Here is a 23,833-nt window from a genome sequence, read left to right on the forward strand (position 1 = left end):
AAATCGAGAGGTGAATTGAACTCCTCTGTCTGAAACAATATGCTGGGGCAGTCCATGGAGTCGGAAGATGTGATGGATGAAAACCTTCGCCAAGTCAGGTGCAGAGGGTAATCCAGGGAGAGAGATAAAGTGGGCCATCTTGGAGAATCTGTCTACCACCACAAGGATGACAGTGCAGCCTGCAGACTTGGGCAGATCGGTGATAAAATCCATGGCCACATGTTGCCATGGAGTCGAAGGAACAGGAAGCGGATGTAGAAGGCCGGAGGGCAGCTGCCTAGGAACCTTGTTTTTGGCACAGGACGGACAGGAGGCGACAAAACTCCGTACATCTTCGGGAAGAGTAGACCACCAGTAATAGCAGGACACAAGGACAAGCGTCTTCTTAAGGCCGACATGACCAGCAAGTTTGGAAGCATGCTCCCAGCCTAAGACCCGTTTCCGGTCCTTCTCAGGCACAAAAGTCTTACCAGGAGGTGGCGAAACTAAGGCGACAGGTGCCACCGTAATGAGCCTGGAAGGATCCAAGATGTGCGTGGGTTCCTCCTCAACATCGGCAGACAGGAAAGATCTGGACAAAGCGTCAGCCTTGAGGTTCTTGTTACCGGGACGGAAGTGTAGGTCAAAATCGAATCGGCCGAAGAACAGGGACCACCTGGCGTGCCGAGGGTTGAGTCTCTGTGCCGATCGAAGGTAAGCTAGGTTTTTATGGTCCGTGTAGATTGTAAACGGATGTACAGCTCCCTCCAATAGGTACCTCCATTCCTCCAGGGCTAACTTGATGGCAAGCAGTTCCCTGTCTCCAATGGAATAGTTCCATTCCGACGTGGAGAATGTCTTGGAAATGAAACCGCATGAAACAAGCCGACCGGAGGGGGATTTCTGAGAGAGCACTGCTCCGGCCCCAGTAGCCGAAGCATCAACCTCGAGGACGAAGGGTTTGTTAGCCTCTGGGCGATGGAGCACGGGGGCCGTGGCGAAGGCTTGTTTCAGAGACAAAAAGGCGTTCTCGGCCTCGGATGGACAAACATGAGGATTAGCTCCCTTGCGGATCAAGGAGGAGATGGGACCGGTCAAGGATAAAAAATGAGGGATGAACTGCCGATAATAATTTGCGAAGCCAAGAAACCGCTGAATTGCCTTAATGCCATGGGGACGCGGCCAGTTGAGCACGGCTGGCACTTTCTCTGGATCCATGCGTAAGCCTGAGTCGGAGATGATGTAGCCTAAGAATGGAAGAGAGGACTGTTCAAAGGTGCACTTCTCCAGCTTAGCATAGAGGCGGTTCTCCCTCAGGCGCAACAGTACTTGACGGACATTTCTCCTGTGGGCGGACAGGTCAGGAGAGAAGATGAGGATATCGTCCAGATACACGACCACACAGGAGTACAGAAGGTCTCGAAAAGTGTCATTGACAAATTCCTGGAATACTACGGGAGCGTTTCACAAACCGAAGGGCATGACCAGGTACTCGTAGTGCCCATCCCTGGTGTTGAAAGCGGTCTTCCATTCATCTCCGGAGCGAATACGGATGAGATTGTAGGCTCCATGGAGATCTACTTGGTAAAGATTTGCGCCCCTCGCAGCCGATCGAATAACTCGGGAATGAGAGGAAGTGGGTATTTGTTCTTGATTGTGATCTCATTAAGACCCCGATAGTCGATACAAGGACGAAGAGACCCATCTTTCTTCTTGACAAAGAAGAAACCTGCTCCAGCGGGTGAAGACGACTTCCAGATAAAGCCTTTGGCCAAATTTTCCTGAATGTATTCGGTCATGGCTTGGGACTCAAGGGGATTCAGAGGATAAATTCGCCCCCGGGGTGGAGTAGAACCTGGAACAAGATCGATCGGGCAGTCATATGGCCGGTGCGGGGGTAGACTCTCTGCCTCCCTCTTGTTAAAGACGTCGGCGAAGGCCCAATAGGCTGAGGGTAGACCGGATGGTCCCGAGGCTGATGGCGAAGTCTTGGGAGGCTGCACAGGAAGGAGGCACTTAGTATGACAGGACTGACCCGAACGAAGAATGTCCCCAGATCGCCAATCCAGAACAGGTTCATGTGCCCTTAACCAAGGAAGACCTAAAAGCAAGGTATGAGATAAAGAAGGCAGTACAAAGAAGGCTATCTTCTCACGGTGCAAGGCTCCAATCTGTGGCTCCACCTCTTCGGTGACCAAGGTAACGGTCTCACGCAGGGGAGCACCGTCGACAGAAGCTAACTGCTGGGGAAACTCCAAGGACCTGACAGGTATCCTCAATCTTTCTACCGCCTCGAGTTGGATGAAGTTCCCTGCTGCCCCTGAATCAATATAGGCCACCTCAGAAAAATGTTTGGAACCTAGGATCAACAAAACAGAGAGGGTCAAGGGTAGAGAGGTGTCACTGACACCTAGGGAGGCCTCTCTTACCTGTCCTAGGTGGAGGCGTTTCCCGGCCTTACCAGACAGGAAAGCAGGAGATGGGTGGCGCTGCCACAATAGAGGCAAAGACCGTGCGTGAGCCTCTCCTGGCGACGCTGTTCCACTGGTTTGAGTCGGTCCACCTGCATGGGCTCCGGTGCAGAAGCAGCGACGGAAAATCGCAGACGAGAAGGGCTGCATGTAGAGGGAACTGAACGAGGTCTTCTCTCCCTGGCGGCTTTGCGGGAGCGCTGCTGAAAACGGAGGTCAATACGGGTCACCAGGGAAATGAGGTCATCCAAAGACGTAGGTATGTCTCTCCCAGCCAACTCATCTTTAATTCGAGCGGACAGGCCGCGCCAAAAAGCCCCTACCAGCGCCTCGTTGTTCCATCCTAGCTCTGAGGACAACGTACGGTACTGGATAGCGTACTGCCCCACAGAGAGAGCATCTTGGCGGAGATTGAATAAGGACTCGGTGGTGGAGACCAGGCGACCGGGCTCGTCGAAGACTTTATGAAAAGTCTCCAGGAAGGTTGCAAGCTGAGAGACTGAAGGATCGTCTCGCTCCCACAAAGGATTTACCTAGGCCAGCGCCTCACCCTCCAAGTGGGATACCACAAAGGCTACTCTGGCTCGGTCGGTGGAATACTGCAGGGGCGACAATTCAAAATGGAGCTGGCATTGATTAAGGAACCCCCGACACAGCTTGGGATCTCCGCTATAGAGCAGAGGTTTGGCCAAACGGGGTGACGGATGCGGTACCGCCGCCTGAACTGGAGCAGCAGCGGCGGTCTGGAGAGCTAGCAGACGGTTATCCACCGAGGCCATGTAACTCAAGATGTGGGCCTGGGTATCGCGCTGCTGGGCAAGCTCCTGCTGGAGACCGGTGATCAGGGAGGCACTCCCAGGATCAGAAGCCTGTAACGACAAGAGGCGGGACTCCATGGATTTAGGGAATGACATTATCCTCGCCTGATTTTCCTGGAGGAACAAAAGTTCCTTTTGGGTTGAGGTCGGGGTACCAGCGGGATCCATGGCCTGATGATTCTGTGATGTTAGGAAGAACTCCCGGAGTGGACCCGCTGGACCGTGGCAACGAACCTCCCACAGACGAGCTGACCAGGTGGACCACCCCCTATACAGGGAGAGTTAGGGGCAGGCCCGTGGGTAACTATCACCACGGCAGCTGGTACCCTGGGGAGGAGACAGGAGTCACAACAGGAGGTCTGAGAGACTGGCGGGGGATCTCCCCAAGACAGGAACACAGATGGTGATCAGGACTGGAGTGATGGCAAAACGGCAAGGACCGGACACGGACTGGAAGACTGCACAGGACGGAGTGGAGCCCCGGAGTACTAGGTCCTAGAAGAGAGAACAGCGGAGAGCACGGGTAAGATATAGAGCAAAAGCTGCAGGCAGAGGAGCGAACAGAGGGACGAGGGGCCAGAATCACTAGCTAAGCACAAGTGATCATCAGGTACTGCCAGGAGGAAGAGGCGGCCTGATATAGGGAGTGTGCCTGGGACTTCCGGGTCATGACCTCCCCCCAGAGCAGAGAGAAGAAGAGGGCGCGCGCCTGCAGGGGAACTGGAGCGCATGAACGCTCCTGAGCATGGTGTGGGCGCGCGTCCGAGGAGCAGGAAGCCAGGCAGGGGCGCGCGCCCGACGGAGAGCAGGAGACTGAGCGGGAGCGTGTGCTGGGTGAGTGCGCCGGGGAGCTGGGAGCTGCGGTGAGAACCGAAGTGGGCGCGGCAGCGGTGTAGGATCCGGGAGTGAGTGTGACAGCTGAGGCGGCGGTGAGGAGGCCGGCGGGGACCATGGCAGCAGCCGCAGCAGAGGCGTAACACCTATTAAGGGAATAGAAGTATCCAGGATATCTATAGACAGAAAGATAGTGAGGAAACACTTAGCTAAACTAAATGAATTAAAGTTTCCAGGTCCAGATGAATTACACCCCAGAGTACTGAAGGAGATAGCAGAAGAAATTTTTGAACCCCTCTCCATAATCTTTGAAAATTCTTGGAGAACAGGAGAAGTCCCAGAAGACTGGAGAAGAGCAAATGTTGTTCCTATCTTCAAAAAGGGGAAGAAGGTGGTCCCAGGCAACTATAGGCCGGTGAGTCTGACTTCTATACCAGGAAAGATCTTTGAAAAAATTATTAAACAACATGTATGTATGTACCTGGATAAGAATGAAGTGATTAAACAGAGACAGCATGGATTTGTAACTAATAAGTCATGTCAGTCTAACTTAATTTCCTTCTATGACAGAATCACTGATTGGGTGGATCAGGGAAATGCTGTAGATATAGTATATCTTGACTTCAGCAAAGCATTTGACAAAGTATCTCACACAATCCTTATTGAAAAAATGACTAAGTATGGAATGGACAAGGCAACTGTTAGGTGGATTCATAACTGGCTTGGTGATCGGACCCAAAGAGTGGTCGTAAATGGCTGCACATCCAGTTGGAAGAATGTCTCAAGTGGGGTACCACAGGGCTCTGTCCTGGGCCCCGTATTGTTCAACATCTTTATCAATGATTTAGATGAAGGAATTGAGGGTAAACTGATTAAATTTGCTGATGACACAAAGCTAGGAGGGATCGCTAATACTAGAGAAGAGAGAGAGAAGATTCAAAAAGATATAAATAAATTGGAGCAGTGGGTAGCAACTAACAGAATGGTTTTTAACAGGGAAAAATGCAAAGTACTACATCTGAGCAATAAAAATGAAAAAAGCATATACAGAATGGGAGGAATAGGGCTAAGCAACAGCTCATGTGAAAAAGACTTGGGTATACTAATAGATCACAGACTGAATATGAGTCAACAGTGTGATGCAGCAGCAAAAAAGACAAACGCAATTCTAGGATGTATTAACAGAAGCATACAGTCTACATCACGTGAAGTCATTATTGCCCTCTACTCCTCTTTGGTCAGACCTCATCTGGAATACTGTGTCCAGTTTTGGGCATCACATTTTAAAAAAGACATCAACAAACTGGAGCAAGTTCAGAAAAGAGTGACCAGAATGGTGACTGGTCTGCAAACCCTGTCTTATGAGGAAAGGTTGCAGGATGTGAGAATGTTTAGCTTGCAAAAGAGAAGACTGAGAGGAGACTTAATAGCTGTCTACAAATATCTCAAGGGCTGTCACATTGTAGAAGGATCATCTTTATTCTCATTTGCACAAGAAAAGACGAGAAGCAATGGGATGAAACTGAATGGGAGGAGACACAGATTAGATATTAGAAAATACTTTTTGACAGTTAGAGTGATCAATGAGTGGAACAGGCTGCCACAAGAGGTGGTGAGTTCTCCTTCAATAGAAATCTTGAAACAGAGGCTGGACAGACATCTGTCTGGGATGATTTAGCAAATCCTGCTTTGAGCAGGGGGTTGGACTAGATGACCCAGGAGGTCCCTTCCAACTCTATGATTCTATGATTCTATATACATTTGGTTATCTTCTAAATGTACTGATTTTGTAACTGGTGATATTAGGCTAACCGGTGCTCCTGTATGTAAGGGTTACCTTCTTTGTAACCATTTGTGTATTTTAAATGTTTTTTTTTAAAAAAACCCTTTTTTGTGGTTTTGTGTGTGCCCATGAAATAAAATCTGATATTTGGTATGGTGATCCCTGCTTTTTGTATGCCTATTTGTTCTTGGCTGCTATTGGTTTAATTGTAGACATACTGCAGGTGGATCCATCTCATATTAAAATAATATAATATGTGTCACGGTGCCCTCCGTTTTTGCTATTTAAACATACAGGGTGATTACACACAGCCCTTCCTCATCTCATCCCAATGTGGTTTGGTGACAATGAGGAGGAGGAAGAACAGAAGCTAGTTTCTTGCGCTATAAATTGTACTACCTGCACAACTGTCATACCGTCTGTTCAGCATGGATGGCCTGAGGACAGGGAGGAGGAGGAGAGCATGGTCAGTTGTCCTCTTGGTGAGAACACGGAAGTCTTGCCTGTTAGCAGTCTGGCACGCATGGCTGAGTTTTTGTGCTATGCTGCCTTTCCCGTGACCCTCGCGTTCTCAAAATTTTGGGTGACGGTCATTACTGGTTGGTGACATTTCTAGACCCACGCTACAAGGAGAACTGTATATCTCTTATTCCTGAGACGGACAGGTCTACTAAAATGGAGCAGTACCAGAAGGCCCTTGTTGCAGAATTATTAAAAAAAATCCCATCTAAAAAACACTGGCGCCAGAGGTCACAGTTCATTGGACAGCTAAGTACAGGCAAGAGAGACACAACTCCAATCCAGCAGAGGCAGGGGAACTCTCTCAAAGTTCTGAGAGAGTTTTCCAAGACCCATCGCACAGGCCCTGAGGCGCGGGTTACTCTCACAAGGAGTGCAAAGGTTGGGAAGATGCTGAGGGAGTACCTTGCTGACCGTACCAATGTCCTCCGTGATTCCTCTGTGCCTTATAATTATTGGATATCCAAGCTGGACATGTGGCATGAACTGTCTCGCTATGCCTTGGAGGTCCTGCCCTGCCACTTGTGTTTTGTCAGAGTGGGATTTTAGTGCCGCTGGTGAAATTATAACTGATAATCACATCCGCCTGTCAACTGAAAATGCAGACAGGCTGACTCTTATAAAAATGAACAAGGGCTGGATTGGGCAGACTTCTCAACACCACCGAATGATAGCAGCGTAACATAAACTCAAATCCAATGTCTTTTTTTGGGAGGTCTATTCTCATGCATTTCTTCACACCCACACATGGTATACGGTTCTTGATTTTGGCTATTTGCTGATGTCCTCATTCTCATCCTCCAACACCATATGAGAAGGGTGACATTGGTCCATAATGCAACACCCACATAATTTTTTTAAAGGGTGCTTATGACGCCTGTAAAAAAATGTTTTACAGTATGTTCATGTATACCAACCAGGGGTAAATGTTTGTCAGCCCATACACTTACTGCATGGGCATTACAAGTATAGGAGACACTCCTTTCAAATGGGAAAATTTTTTATGAGGCCCTCCTACATGTTTCTTCCAAGGGGCATTGGAGTGCCTCCAAATTTTTGGCAGCCCTTGCATTCACTGCATAGGCAAAAATTATGGGAGACCCACTTCCTAATAATAGGAACATTGTTTTCTGGAGTTCTTCCTGTACGTCTCTTCAAATGGGTATTGTGGTGGATCCAAATTTTAGGCAGCCCTGCCACTAGAGTTGAGCTATACCGTCCGATACTTCAAAGTATCAGATCGGAATGGATCGGCCGATCTTTAAAAAAAGTATCGGTATCGCCGATTCCGATACCGGAAGTCCCATTCAAGTCTATGGGACTTCCGGTATCGGAATAAGAAAAACCCTGTTTTTGCCTTGTACAGCCTCTCTGGGGTCTGTACGGGCCTTTCGGGGGGCTGTGCCGGCCTGCCAGGGGGTCTGTGCAGGCTCTGGTGGTCTGTGCCGGCCTGCCGGGGGCTGTGCCGGCCTGCCGGTGGTCTGTGCAGGCTCCGGTGGGCTGTGCCGGCCTGCCGGGGGGGCTGTGCCGGCCTGCCGGGGGGCTGTGCAGGCTCCGGGGGGCTGTGCAGGCATCGTCCGATGGGACTACAAGTCCCATCGGGCGATGCCTGCTACCATGACAGTGATTGACACATTAGCCAATGATGGGACAGTAGTAGTCCCATCATCCGGCTAATGTGTTGAATGTAAAAAAAATAAAATAAAATAAAATAAAAAAAATTACATGCTACATACATGCTACATACATACAACATGCATACTACATACATGCTACATTCATACTACATACTACATACATGCTACATTCATACTACATATATACTACATGCAACATACATACTACATATATACTACATACATACTACATATATACTACATGCATGCTACATACATACTGCATGCTACATACATACTACATACATACCACATATATACTACATACATACTACATGCATGCTACATACATACCACATACATAGTACATACATACCACATACATACTACATGCATGCTACATGCATGCTACATGCTACATACATAACACATATATACTACATGCATGCTACATACATACTACATGCTACATACATACCACATACATACTACATGCATGCTACATACATACTACATGCATGCTACATACATACTACATGCTACATACTACATATATACTACATGCATGCTACATACATACTACATGCTACATACATACTACATATATACTACATGCATGCTACATACATACTACATGCTACATACATACTACATATATACTACATGCATGCTACATACATACTACATGCTACATACATACTACATATATACTACATGCATGCTACATACATACTACATGCTACATACATACTACATATATACTACATGCATGCTACATACATACTACATGCTACATACATACTACATATATACTACATGCATGCTACATACATACTACATACATACTACATATATACTACATGCATGCTACATACATGCTACATACATACTACATATATACTACATGCATGCTACATACATACTACATGCTACATACATACTACATATATACTACATGCTACATACATACTGCATATATACTACATGCATGCTACATACATACTACATGCTACATACATACTACATATATACTACATGCATGCTACATACATACTACATGCTACATACATACTACATATATACTACATGCATGCTACATACATACTACATGCTACATACATACTACATATATACTACATGCATGCTACATACATACTACATACATACTACATATATACTACATGCATGCTACATACATACTACATACATACTACATGCATGCTACATACATACTACATGCTACATACATACCACATACATACTACATATATACTACATGCATGCTACATACATACTGCATGCTACATGCATGCTACATACATACTACATACATACTACATGCTACATACATACCACATATATACTACATACATACAATACATTCATACAATACATACATAGACATACAGTACATATAACATAGAGTAACATACTTACCAATACTTGTCACATTGTTCCCCGAAGCCATTGTCTTTTCCGGAATAAATATTAACATAACAAACCACAAAAATACTCACCCACGATCCGAAGCAGTCCACGAGTGTGTCCCACGACGATCTTGGGTAGAGAACTGCAGCATCAGCTGATGCTGCCGTTCTCTACGGGCTGCAGGAATCCAATGACGGAAGGTAGGTATCCTTCCGCACTGTATTCCTCCGCCACTTAAAAAAAAAAAAAGTCCCTAGTCTCACTTTATGCCATTGCTGTGTGGGAATTTCCCACGCAGCAATGGCATAAAGTGAGACTAGGGACTTTTTTTTTTTAAGTGGCGGAGGAATACAGTGCGGAAGGATACCTACCTTCCGTCATTGGATTCCTGCAGCCCGTAGAGAACTGCAGCATCATCTGATGCTGCAGTTCTCTACCCAAGATCGTCGTGGGACACACTCGTGGACTGCTTCGGATCGTGGGTGAGTATTTTTGTGGTTTGTTATGTTAATATTTATTCCGGAAAAGACAATGGCTTCGGGGAACAATGTGACAAGTATTGGTAAGTATGTTACTCTATGTTATATGTACTGTATGTCTATGTATGTATTGTATGAATGTATTGTATGTATGTAGTATATATGTGGTATGTATGTAGCATGTAGTATGTATGTAGTATGTATGTAGCATGCATGTAGCATGCAGTATGTATGTAGCATGCCTGTAGTATATATGTAGTATGCATGTAGCATGCATGTAGTATATATGTAGTATGTATGTAGCATGTAGCATGTATGAAGTATGTATGTGGTATGTATGTAGCATGTAGTATGTATGTAGCATGCATGTAGTATGTATGTAGCATGTAGTATGTATGTAGTATGTATGTGGTATGTATGTAGCATGTAGTATGTATGTAGCATGCATGTAGTATGTATGTAGTATGTATGTAGTATGTATGTAGCATGCATGTAGTATGTATGTAGTATGTATGTAGCATGCAGTATGTATGTAGCATGTATGTAGCATGTATGTAGTATGTATGTAGTATATATGTAGTATGTATGTAGCATGTAGTATGTATGTAGCATGCATGTAGTATATATGTAGTATGTATGTAGCATGTAGTATGTATGTAGCATGCATGTAGTATATATGTAGTATGTATGTAGCATGTAGTATGTATGTAGCATGTAGTATGTATGTAGCATGCATGTAGCATGCATGTAGTATGTATGTAGCATGCATGTAGTATGTATGTAGTATGCATGTAGTATGTATGTAGTATGTATGTAGTATGTATGTAGCATGCATGTAGTATGTATGTAGTATGTATGTAGCATGCAGTATGTATGTAGCATGTATGTAGCATGTATGTAGTATGTATGTAGCATGTAGTATGTATGTAGCATGTAGTATGTATGTAGCATGCATGTAGTATATATGTAGTATGTATGTAGCATGTAGTATGTATGTAGCATGTAGTATGTATGTAGCATGCATGTAGTATGTATGTAGTATGTATGTAGTATTTTTTTTTTTTTTTTTAACATTTAACACATTAGCCGGATGATGGGACTACTACTGTCCCATCATTGGCTAATGTGTCAATCACTGTCATGGTAGCAGGCATCGCCAGATGGGACTTGTAGTCCCATCGGACGATGCTTGCACAGACCCCCGGACATCAGCACAGCCCCCCCCGGCAGGCCGGTACAGACCCCCACAGGGTGCACAGACCACCGGCAGGCCGGTACAGACCCCCACAGGGTGCACAGACCACCGGCAGGCCGGCACAGCCCCCCGGCAGGCCGGTACAGACCCCCACAGGGTGCACAGACCACCGGCAGGCCGGCACAGCCCCCCGGCAGGCCGGTACAGACCCCGGGCAGTCCACACAGCCCCCCGGCAGGCTGGCAGAGACCCCCGGAAGGCCCGAAATGACGGCGCATCATGATGCGCACACACCGCGCATCATGATGACGTCAGGCTGTCAATCAACTTTGAACTTCCGATTCCGATGCCGACTTCCGATATTGAAAAAATATCGGAAGTCGGTATCGGAATTCCGATACAGCAAGTATCGGCCGATACCCGATACTTGCGGTATCGGAATGCTCAACACTACCTGCCACTCACTGCATACACAGTAACAGTATAGGAAGCCTTCCTATAGGAAGCCTATTGTTTAATAATAGGAACAACAAAGCTGATGGCTCTCTAAGAAAAGTGACGGTTGACTGCTGGCCCTTTAAGCATAGTAAAGGCCGCCTAATGGCCCTATAAAAATATGCTTTGTGACTTTCAGAGTCCCTCCTTCATAAATTAATAAGAATGTGTCTGATGATGTCTCACACACCACATGGCCTGATAAGGTTGTAAAATGTTAAAATTACATTTCTCAGTGAATGCATTTGTCTTCGCTGAAAGCAATGCTAAAGTTAAAAAACGCTACATGTGAACATAGCCCAAGGTGTGGATTATCATTTTTGTTTTTGGTTATTTATTTTGCCTTATATACAAGTCACTACCCTGGAAAGGATGTTCCTTAACATATTTCCCAGGATAATCCATTTTGGTTCTGTTTTTGTATGTTTTATTGTGAGTCTGTAAAAGTGGCGTAAGACTCTGACAATATTGTTCACAGCAGTGATCTGGGAGTCAGAAATACTTCCAGGGGTCTTCTCATGTCATTTGAGCACTGTTCCCATTGATTTCCACAATTTCTAATCCCTCTGCATACCGCAGGGGGACCACCGGAAAAATGCTCTAGTTTTTCTAGTTTTCCATAGACTTACATTGGGCTCATTGCTCAAGTTGAGCACCCGATCATTCCAATTTGCTCGACCCGGGCAACGAGCACCCGAGCACTATAGTGCTCGCCCATCACTATTCAACTTATCTTTATGCAAATCGAAGCCACAAACTTGATGGTCACAGAGTCTATGAGAGACAACATACTTAATGGTTGCAAATGTTTTCACAATAGCCAACAATTTGAGCTGAGGATGATGATCGCATAGACAGCAGAAGTGGTGAAACTTAAGTCCGATGGGCCCTGATGCAAAATTTGGACCTGGCACCCTCCACCGCATGTTGGTCACTAGAGTTGAGTGACTTTTGGTTTTTTAGGGTCACGTTTCGTTTCGTGAAACCCGACTTTTCCAAAAGTCGGGTCGAGCAAGATCGTCCGATTATAGGGAAAAGTCGGGGTCGTCCCGAAACACGAAACCCAATGTAAGTCAATGGGAAATAAAAGTCGGCAGTGAGAGGAGGACAGGAAACACACCTACAGTGCCCATTTGAATGCCAAAAGCATCAATTCTTCTTACTTAAGCTTGTCAACCTTAATTAACTTCATAATACAAGTTACGCACTGAAATATGGGGGTTATTTGGCTAAAGTTGTGGGGGGGCGAGGGCTGGCTGCAGGTTTTCATGTGCCCTGGGCGAAAGAGCGGCCCTTTAACACATACCACAACTCATCATGCTCCGATACGGCAGATAAATAGCGGTATAGTACAATGAAAAATACCTCACTTTTTACATCTCATGACGAGGCCCATCTATTTCTCCATACAGAATCATTGGTCCCATATAATGTTTGAAACAGTATATGATGAGCTCCACATAATGCTACAGTATATGTTGGTCCCCATGGATGAAGCCCCACTGTCTTATGGGCCCAAATAATGCTCCAAACATAATGGGCCCCATTTCTAATGCTCTAGTGTATAATGGGCCCTGTAAATGCTGCTCCAGTGTCTGATGTCCACCTTTGGAATGTTCCAGTGTATGGTGGGCCCCATCTATCATTCTCCAGAGTATAGTGCTCCCCAAAAATTGCTGTCCCAACATTGAAAACAATCAAATAAGTCTCCTCACTAGGGAATCCCTGTACTTGTCTGGACAGGTGCTGTAGCTTGCTTAAAAGCTCGCCAGCCGTTCTCACGCCCAGTATGGATTGCACGTGATTGCACAAAGGTTAGAAAGGGTACCGTATCCCTGGATAACATGTATGGATAGCGTACACATTCAAAATATATGTCTCAGGAGGCAGGCTCAAGCGGTGTCAGGCCCAGTATGGATTGCACGTGATTGCACAAAGGTTAGAAAGGGTACCGTATCCCTGGATAACATGTATGGATAGCGTACACATTCAAAATATATGTCTCAGGAGGCAGGCTCAGACGGTGTCAGGCCCAGTATGGATTGCACGTGATTGCACAAAGGTTAGAAAGGGTACCGTATCCCTGGATAACATGTATGGATAGCGTACACATTCAAAATATATGTCTCAGGAGGCAGGCTCAGACGGTGTTAGGCCCAGTATGGATTGCACGTGATTGCACAAAGGTTAGAAAGGGTACCGTATCCCCGGATAACATGTATTGATAGCGTACACATTCAAAATATATGTCTCAGGAGGCAGGCTCAGACGGTGTCAGGCCCAGTATGGATTGCACGTGATTGCACAAAGGTTAGAAAGGGTACCGTATCCCCGGATAACATGTATGGATAGCGTACACATTCAAAATATATGTCTCAGGAGGCAGGCTCAGACGGTGTTAGGCCCAGTATGGATTGCACGTGATTGCACAAAGGTTAGAAAGGGTACCGTATCCCCGGATAACATGTATGGATAGCGTACACATTCAAAATATATGTCTCAGGAGGCAGGCTCAGACGGTGTCAGGCCCAGTATGGATTGCACGTGATTGCACAAAGGTTAGAAAGGGTACCGTATCCCTGGATAACATGTATGGATAGCGTACACATTCAAAATATATGTCTCAGGAGGCAGGCTCAGACGGTGTCAGGCACAGTATGGATTGCACGTGATTGCACAAAGGTTAGAAAGGGTACCGTATCCCTGGATAACATGTATGGATAGCGTACACATTCAAAATATATGTCTCAGGAGGCAGGCTCAGACGGTGTTAGGCCCAGTATGGATAGCACGTGATTGCACAAAGGTTAGAAAGGGTACCGTATCCCCGGATAACATGTATGGATAGCGTACACATTCAAAATATATGTCTCAGGAGGCAGGCTCAGACGGTGTCAGGCCCAGTATGGATTGCATGTGATTGCACAAAGGTTAGAAAGGGTATCGTATCCCTGGATAACATGTATGGATAGCGTACACATTCAAAATATATGTCTCAGGAGGCAGGCTCAGACGGTGTTAGGCCCAGTATGGATTGCACGTGATTGCACAAAGGTTAGAAAGGGTACCGTATCCCCGGATAACATGTATGGATAGCGTACACATTCAAAATATATGTCTCAGGAGGCAGGCTCAGACGGTGTCAGGCCCAGTATGGATTGCACGTGATTGCACAAAGGTTAGAAAGGGTACCGTATCCCTGGATAACATGTATGGATAGCGTACACATTCAAAATATATGTCTCAGGAGGCAGGCTCAGACGGTGTTAGGCCCAGTATGGATTGCACGTGATTGCACAAAGGTTAGAAAGGGTTCCGTATCCCTGGATAACATGTATGGATAGCGTACACATTCAAAATATATGTCTATACAGCATGAGGCAGGCTCAGATGGTGTTAGGCCCAGTATGGATTGCACGTGATTGCACAAAGGTTAGAAAGGGTACCGTATCCCTGGATAACATGTATGGATAGCGTACACATTCAAAATATATGTCTCAGGAGGCAGGCTCAGATGGTGTTAGGCCCAGTATGGATTGCACGTGATTGCACAAAGGTTAGAAAGGGTACCGTATCCCTGGATAACATGTATGGATAGCGTACACATTCAAATTATATGTCTATACAGCATGAGGCAGGCTCAGACTGTGTTAGGCCCAGTATGGATTGCACGTGATTGCACAAAGGTTAGAAAGGGTACCGTATCCCTGGATAACATGTATGGATAGCGTACACATTCAAAATATATGTCTCAGGAGGCAGGCTCAGACGGTGTTAGGCCCAGTATGGATTGCACGTGATTGCACAAAGGTTAGAAAGGGTACCGTATCCCCGGATAACATGTATGGATAGCGTACACATTCAAAATATATGTCTCAGGAGGCAGGCTCAGACGGTGTCAGGCCCAGTATGGATTGCACGTGATTGCACAAAGGTTAGAAAGGGTACCGTATCCCTGGATAACATGTATGGATAGCGTACACATTCAAAATATATGTCTCAGGAGGCAGGCTCAGACGGTGTCAGGCACAGTATGGATTGCACGTGATTGCACAAAGGTTAGAAAGGGTACCGTATCCCTGGATAACATGTATGGATAGCGTACACATTCAAAATATATGTCTCAGGAGGCAGGCTCAGACGGTGTTAGGCCCAGTATGGATTGCACGTGATTGCACAAAGGTTAGAAAGGGTACCGTATCCCCGGATAACATGTATGGATAGCGTACACATTCAAAATATATGTCTCAGGAGGCAGGCTCAGACGGTGTCAGGCCCAGTATGGATTGCACGTGATTGCACAAAGGTTAGAAAGTGTACCGTATCCCTGGATAACATGTATGGATAGCGTACACATTCAAAATATATGTCTATACAGCATGAGGCAGGCTCAGACGGTGTTAGGCACAGTATGGATTGCACGTGATTGCACAAAGGTTAGAAAGGGTACCGTATCCCTGGATAACATGTATGGATAGCGTACACATTCAAAATATATGTCTCAGGAGGCAGGCTCAGATGGTGTTAGGCCCAGTATGGATTGCACGTGATTGCACAAAGGTTAGAAAGGGTACCGTATCCCTGGATAACATGTATGGATAGCGTACACATTCAAAATATGTCTATACAGCATGAGGCAGGCTCAGACGGTGTTAGGCCCAGTATGGATTGCACGTGATTGCACAAAGGTTAGAAAGGGTACTGTATCCCTGGATAACATGTATGGATAGCGTACACATTCAAAATATATGTCTCAGGAGGCAGGCTCAGATGGTGTCAGGCACAGTATGGATTTGACGGCCCAGATTACACAGCGGAGGAGCAGGGAGAGGTAAAGATTGCAAATCCTGGGGCCCTGCCCAAGCAAGGGGGGCCCACTCGTGGGCGTCGGTACTGGCACTGGGCCCCTCATAGTACAGCGGTGTGTCTGACGGCGGGTGTGCACCACCACCGTCAGAGACACTTGATTGCACTATGAGGGACCCTGTGCCAGTGCCCGCGCCCAAGAGTCGGCCTACCCACCTGTCCAGGGCAACGGCACTCGCACGGTGTCGTGCGGTAGGTGGTGACCCCGGCCATGGGGGGGGGAGGCAGCACAGTTAGGGAGTTTTAGAACGTGGCATATGTTGATGTTGGACATTCAGCTGATGCAAAAGGCGAAATAGGTGAAGTACCAGGAAGAGGTGGACCAAAGCAAGCCATTTTTCTGTCACCCTATGTGTCATCAGGGGAAGGTGGGACAAAATCCTTGGAAACCCATGCGTGGTTCATTTTAATGAAGGTTAGATCATCCACATTTTGGGTTGACAGACGGGTCCTTTTTTCTGTCAGGATTGATCCAGCTGCACTGAAGACTCTTTCCGATAGCACACTTGCAGCTGGGCAAGCGAGCTCCTGTAAGGCATATTGGGCCAATTCAGGCCAGGTGTCCAGTTTAGCGGCCCAATAGTCAAAGGGGAATGACCTGTGTGGGAGAACATCGATATGGGAGGAAAAGTAGTTTGTAACCATAGTTGACAACTGCTGTCTCCTGTCACTTTCCATCGATGCAGTATTACCAGTTGTGTGAGCGGTATTTGAAAAATCAGTCCACAACATTGTCATGAAACCCCTGTCTCCAACGCCACTTCTGCTGTGTGCACCACGAACACCTCTGCCAAGCTGCCCCCGGCCCGTACGGCTCGTGTGAGAACCATCACCGCTGCTGTGTGCTGGGAATGCCTCAAGCAACCGATTTACCAGAGTTGCTTGTTTATTAGCCAATATTAGGTCAAGGTTCTCCTGTGGCATGATGTTTTGTAATTTGCCTTTATAGCGTGGATCCAGGATGCTGGCCAACCAGTAGTCGTCATCGTTCATCATTTTGGCAATGCGGGGGTCCCTTTTTAGGATCCGCAAGGCATAATCTGACATGTGGGCCAATGTTCCCGGTGTCAATGATGCACTGCGAGTGCTGGGTGGAGGAGCACTTTCTGGCAAATCCACATCCCTCCAGTCACGCACAAACCCTGTACCAGACCTTGCCACGCCAACATTTTCACTTGCCCCACGAGATGCATCCTCCTCCCCTAAGTAATCATCCCCATCATCCTCCTCCTCCTCCTCTTCTTCCTCCACCTCGTCCAGGAGAGGTCCCTGAGCAGACAGTGGCTGAATGTCATCAAGGATTCCCTCCTCCTCTTCCTCCTCATCAACATTGGCTGCAGACGCCTGCTCCTTAAGGTGCGTCAAAGTTTGCATGAGCAGACGCATAAGTGGGATGCTCATGCTTAGGATGGCGTCGTCTGCGCTTACCAGCCGTGTGCATTCCTCAAAACACTGAAGGACTTTACAAAGGTCTTTCAGCTTCGACCACTGCACGCCTGTCAACTCCATGTCTGCTCTCAAAGTGCCTGGCCGTGTATCCTCCCAAAAATGCATTATGGCCTGCCTCTGCTCGCACAGCCGCTCCACCATGTGCAGGGTGGAGTTCCACCTTGTTGCAATGTCGATAATGAGGCGGTGGTTGGGAAGGTGGAGCAATCGCTGCAGCTTCTGCATACGAACGGAGTGTACAGGCGACCGGCGGATGTGCGCGCACAGTCTTCGCACCTTCTGGAGCAGGGCTGTTAACTCCGGATAATTTTTGAGGAAGCACTGCACCACCAGGTTCAAGGTGTGAGCCAAGCAAGGTATGTGGCTGAGTTTTGAAAGGGCTATGGCTGCCACAAAATTACGGCCGTTATCACTAACTACCTTGCCTGCCTCAAGATGTACACTGCCCAGCCATGACTCAGTTTGTCGCTTGAAGTACTCGGCCAGCACCTCGGCGGTGTGTCTGTCGCCCAAACACATCATCTGCAACACAGCCTGCTGACGCTTTCCACTAGCTGCTCGATAGGGGGACACATCGTGTGCAACAGTGGCAGCTGCAGATGGAGTGCTCGTACGACTGCGCTCTGTGGACGAGCTTTCGCTTCTGGAGGAGGAGGAGGAGGAGGAGGGTCGAACGCCTACAGCCAACTGTTTCCTATACCGTGGGCTAGGCAGCACTGTCCCACCACCGCTGTCCCCTGTGGACCCTGCATCCACCACATTAACCCAGTGCGCAGTGATGGACACGTAACGGCCCTGGCCATGCCGACAGGACCATGCATCAGTTGTGAGGTGCAGCTTTCCGCTCACTGACTGCTTGAGTGCATGGACAATGCGGTCTTTCACATGATGGTGGAGGGCTGGGATGGCTTTGCGAGAGAAGAAGTGGCGACTGGGTAGGTCATAGCGTGGTACTGCATAGGCCATGAGTTCGCGGAAAGCTGTGCTTTCCACCAACCAAAAGGGCATCATCTCAAACGAGATTAGTTTGGCAATGTGGGCGTTCAAACCCAGTGTACGCGGATGAGAGACTGAGTACTTTCTTGACCTACTCATAGTGTCTGGGAGGGTGAGCTGGACTTGAGAGCTGCATATGGTGGAAGTAGCGGTGGACAGGGCAGACTGAGAGAGGGTTGATGATGGTGATGGAGTTGGTGTTCTTTCTGATGGCCTAGAATCAGTCTTTCGTTGATATAACAGTGGGATTCCCTGACTGCTGTGGTCTTGCAACGACACCTCAACATTTGCTGCTGTGCTAACCGGTGGGCTTACAGTGGGGGAAACAATGTAGCATTGCTGACTACCTTCGTTGTGATCAGTTGCACATGTGGCACTTGAGGTTTGGTGTTGTGTCCATGCTTGCAAGTGCATGCTGGTTAAATGTCTAAGCATGCAACTGGTATTCAAATTTTTCAGATTTTTCCCTCGGCTAAAGGTCTTTGCGCACTTCTTACAGATAACCTTGGCCTGATCATGAGGATTTTGTTCAAAAAAGTGCCACACTGCACTCTTCCTACTTTGGCAGACATTTTGCGGCCTAGCACGCTGTGATCTTTTGACCCTCTGGACAAGCTGTCCAGCAACTCTTTTGATGTTTGGAACCTGTCTTTGGAGTGCTCCGGGCCTGCCAGATAACAGCTGTTGCGATGTCGATGTCTGCTGTGGATGCTCCTCATCTGAGCTATTGGAAGCAGCACCCTCTTCCCCCCAATGGATGCCAATCTGGGTCAACAACTGGGTCATCCATCACCTCCTCTTCTATGTCATGTGCACCTTTCTGTGTGTCACCGTGTATGGTGGTATAGTGTGCGGGAAGGGGCACCTGAGTCTCATCAGGGTCAAAATCTGGCTCTGTACACTGCGAGGACAATGTAGTGCTCTGAGTGAATGTACCAGCAGAATCATCCATCAGCGGCTGTGCATCAGTGCACTCCATGTCAGATTCATCTTGGCCTGGGTAATTCACCATTTCACTTGATAATCCAGGCATAGTATGTGAAAACAGCTCCATGGAGTAATCAGTAGTATGGCCTGCGTCATCCTTCAATCTTGGTTGGGGTGAAGGACACAAGGAAAGGTGTGGTTCATGAACATGAGCCTCCAATGACGACTCAGTGCTTTTACTTTTTACAACTGAAGAAGAGGAGGCGATAGAGCTGGAGGCTGAGTCAGCAATGTAAGACAAAACTTTTTCCTGATGCTCTGCCTTTAAAAGCGGTTTGCCAACTCCTAGAAAACTAAGCGTTCGAGGCCTTATGTAGCCAGACGATGACGCAGGGTCAGCACCTCCTGTATTCGGTCCTATTTTGCTCTTGCCACTACCATCAGATCCACCACCAACACCATCATTACCAGCTGCCAACCCCCGCCCAATTCCACGGCCTCTTCCACCAGCCTTCCTCATTTTTGGTAGAAATGTAGACAAAATCCAACAAACTATATAGTAATGTAAAACAAGGTACAAGGTGTCTATAGGACAGGGGAGATTTAGAATTTCTGCACACACTTGTGGACAGTGGACACTTTTGGATTGTGTGAGGCCCACTGATATCTGAGCGCTATGTGACAGGCTCGATGGCACAGCTGCCTGTGACCAAAGTGACGAGAGGATAATGGAGATTTTGAATCTCTGCGCACACTTTTGGACACTGGACACTTGTGGATTGTGTGAGGCCCACTGATATCTGAGCGCTATGTGACACGCTCGATGGCACAGCTGCCTGTGACCAAAGTGACGAGAGGATAATGGAGATTTTGAATCTCTGCGCACACTTTTGGACACTGGACACTTGTGGATTGTGTGAGGCCCACTGATATCTGAGCGCTATGTGACACGCTCGATGGCACAGCTGCCTGTGACCAAAGTGACGAGAGGATAATGGAGATTTTGAATCTCTGTGCACACTTTTGGACACTGGACACTTGTGGATTGTGTGAGGCCCACTGATATCTGAGCGCTATGTGACACGCTCGATGGCACAGCTGCCTGTGACCAAAGTCACGAGAGGATAATGGAGATTTTGAATCTCTGCGCACACTTTTGGACACTGGACACTTGTGGATTGTGTGAGGCCCACTGATATCTGAGCGCTATGTGACACGCTCGATGGCACAGCTGCCTGTGACCAAAGTGACGAGAGGATAATGGAGATTTTGAATCTCTGCGCACACTTTTGTACACTGGACACTTGTGGATTGTGTGAGGCCCACTGATATCTGAGCGCTATGTGACACTCTCGATGGCACAGCTGCCTGTGACCAAAGTGACGAGAGGATAATGGAGATTTTGAATCTCTGCGCACACTTTTGGACACTGGACACTTGTGGATTGTGTGAGGCCCACTGATATCTGAGCGCTATGTGACACACTCGATGGCACAGCTGCCTGTGACCAAAGTGACGAGAGGATAATGGAGATTTTGAATCTCTGCGCACACTTTTGGACACTGGACACTTGTGGATTGTGTGAGGCCCACTGATATCTGAGCGCTATGTGACACGCTCGATGGCACAGCTGCCTGTGACCAAAGTGATGAGAGGATAATGGAGATTTTGAATCTCTGCACACACTTTTGGACACTGGACACTTGTGGATTGTGTGAGGCCCACTGATATCTGAGCGCTATGTGACAGGCTCGATGGCACAGCTGCCTGTGACAAAAGTGACGAGAGGATATTGGAGATTTTGAATCTCTGCGCACACTTTTGGACACTGGACACTTGTGGATTGTGTGAGGCCCACTGATATCTGAGCGCTATGTGACAGGCTCGATGGCACAGCTGTGACCAAAGTGACGAGAGGATAATGGAGATTTTGAATCTCTGCGCACACTTTTGGACACTGGACACTTGTGGATTGTGTGAGGCCCACTGATATCTGAGCGCTATGTGACACGCTCGATGGCACAGCTGCCTGTGACCAAAGTGACGAGAGGATAATGGAGATTTTGAATCTCTGCGCACACTTTTGGACACTGGACACTTGTGGATTGTGTGAGGCCCACTGATATCTGAGCGCTATGTGACAGGCTCGATGGCACAGATGCCTGTGACAAAAGTGACGAGAGGATAATGGAGATTTTGAATCTCTGCGCACACTTTTGGACACTGGACACTTGTGGATTGTGTGAGGCCCACTGATATCTGAGTGCTATGTGACAGGCTCGATGGCACAGCTGTGACAAAAGTGACTAGAGGATAAGGGAGATTGGATTGCTTTTAAAAAAGCAGTTTGCGGAGCAGTGGGTAAACAGCAATGCCAGCGTGTCAGGAAGCCTTAAAAGGCAGCCCAACAACCAACACCACTGATACACCACAATATAGCCTCCCCTTGCACTGCACACACAGTGACTTGTGTGTTGTGCAGGCCAAATCGCTAGCAGCAGAAGCAGTTGTTTTGTCTTCTTCCCTGCCTAACGCTCTCCCTACAGAATCAGCAGCAACCTCTCCCTATACTAAGATCGGCAGAAGTAAGATGGCGGTCGGCGTGCACGCCCTTTTATACCCCCTGTGACGCCCACCAAAGCAAGCCAATCACTTGCATGCCCTTCTGAAAGATGGTGGTGACCCGTGCCTAGGTCATCACGTTGCCCACAGTGTCCGTGGATCCTGATTGGCTGAAAAAGAGCGCAAAACAAACTTTTGAAACGCGACTTTGGCGCGTAAGTCGCCGACCTCGTGGCCGACCTCATCCTAGGGTCGGGTTTCGTTTCATGAAACCCGACTTTGCCAAAAGTCGGCGACTTTTGAATTTTTTCGACCCGTTTCGCTCAACTCTATTGGTCACATGTATGGGTCTTTGCAGCCCTCGAAATCTTAAAGATATACGTGTTCATCTCCACGTTCATTATTTAGTAATCCTGTACTAGTTTCACCCATACTGGGCCACTTTCGTGTTAATATGTCCCCCATCCTGGTATATAAGGTTCCCATCCTGGGATATATTTCCCCATCCTGAGCCTCTTCCTGGTGTATATGTCTCCCATCCTGGTATATAGGGACCACATCCTGGTACATATATACCCCTTCTTGGTATATATGTGTCCCATCCTGGTATATATGTTCCCATCCTGGTTAACAGTACATACAGTTTCAGACTGGCCCACTGGGAAACTGGACAATGCCCCCCCATGCTGTATGTAGTGGGGAACCACCCACCGGCGACCCTGTCGCATACAACTGACATTAAGATAGCCGAAAGGAACACCACTGCTATGCGCAACGTGCTAATATCATCATGTGGCGCATAGCAGTGACATTTAAAGAACGCCGGCCAGTGCTATTCCCCCATTGCTGACATCAGAGCATGACACATATCAGTTGGCCTTTAAGCGCCACTGCTAGTGCGCAGTATGGCCTCTGATGGGTCGGCGGCCATGTTAACGACAGGTATGAAGCTGCAAAAGGACGCCAGGGGAGCTCCGGACGGTGAGAATTTTTTTCCCTCTCTGAATGGACAGGTTAGTGCCACAGTGACTTAGGATGGGGCAGAGGACAGAATGATATAGGGGCATATGTAACAGCAGGGGTGTGAGAAATAACTAATAAAAATTAACTTTTACTTATGTTAATTATATTTGTTTGCCACAGTTATAATACAAATTCTGTGCTAAGAATGAACCCCATAATCTTGCAATACAGTTTTAAAAGCTTATAAAGATAAAATTAATGACTCCCAAGTAGGTGATTATTACCTTATGTTGGTTTCTAGGGTTGATCGTCTGGAGTTAGTAGTCAGTTAGTGATGATCGCTATAAATCTTGATATAGTGTGTGTGTATAATGTGTATCTTAAAAGTGTGAGATGATATGAAAATATGAATTAATCCAGAATTGAACCAGAAGGGAACAGAAGGTAACTGGA

Source organism: Dendrobates tinctorius, unplaced genomic scaffold (assembly GCF_039654945.1).
Source record: "Dendrobates tinctorius isolate UK_male_01 unplaced genomic scaffold, ASM3965494v1 ptg000028l, whole genome shotgun sequence".
In the NCBI taxonomy this organism is placed as follows: domain Eukaryota; kingdom Metazoa; phylum Chordata; class Amphibia; order Anura; family Dendrobatidae; genus Dendrobates; species Dendrobates tinctorius.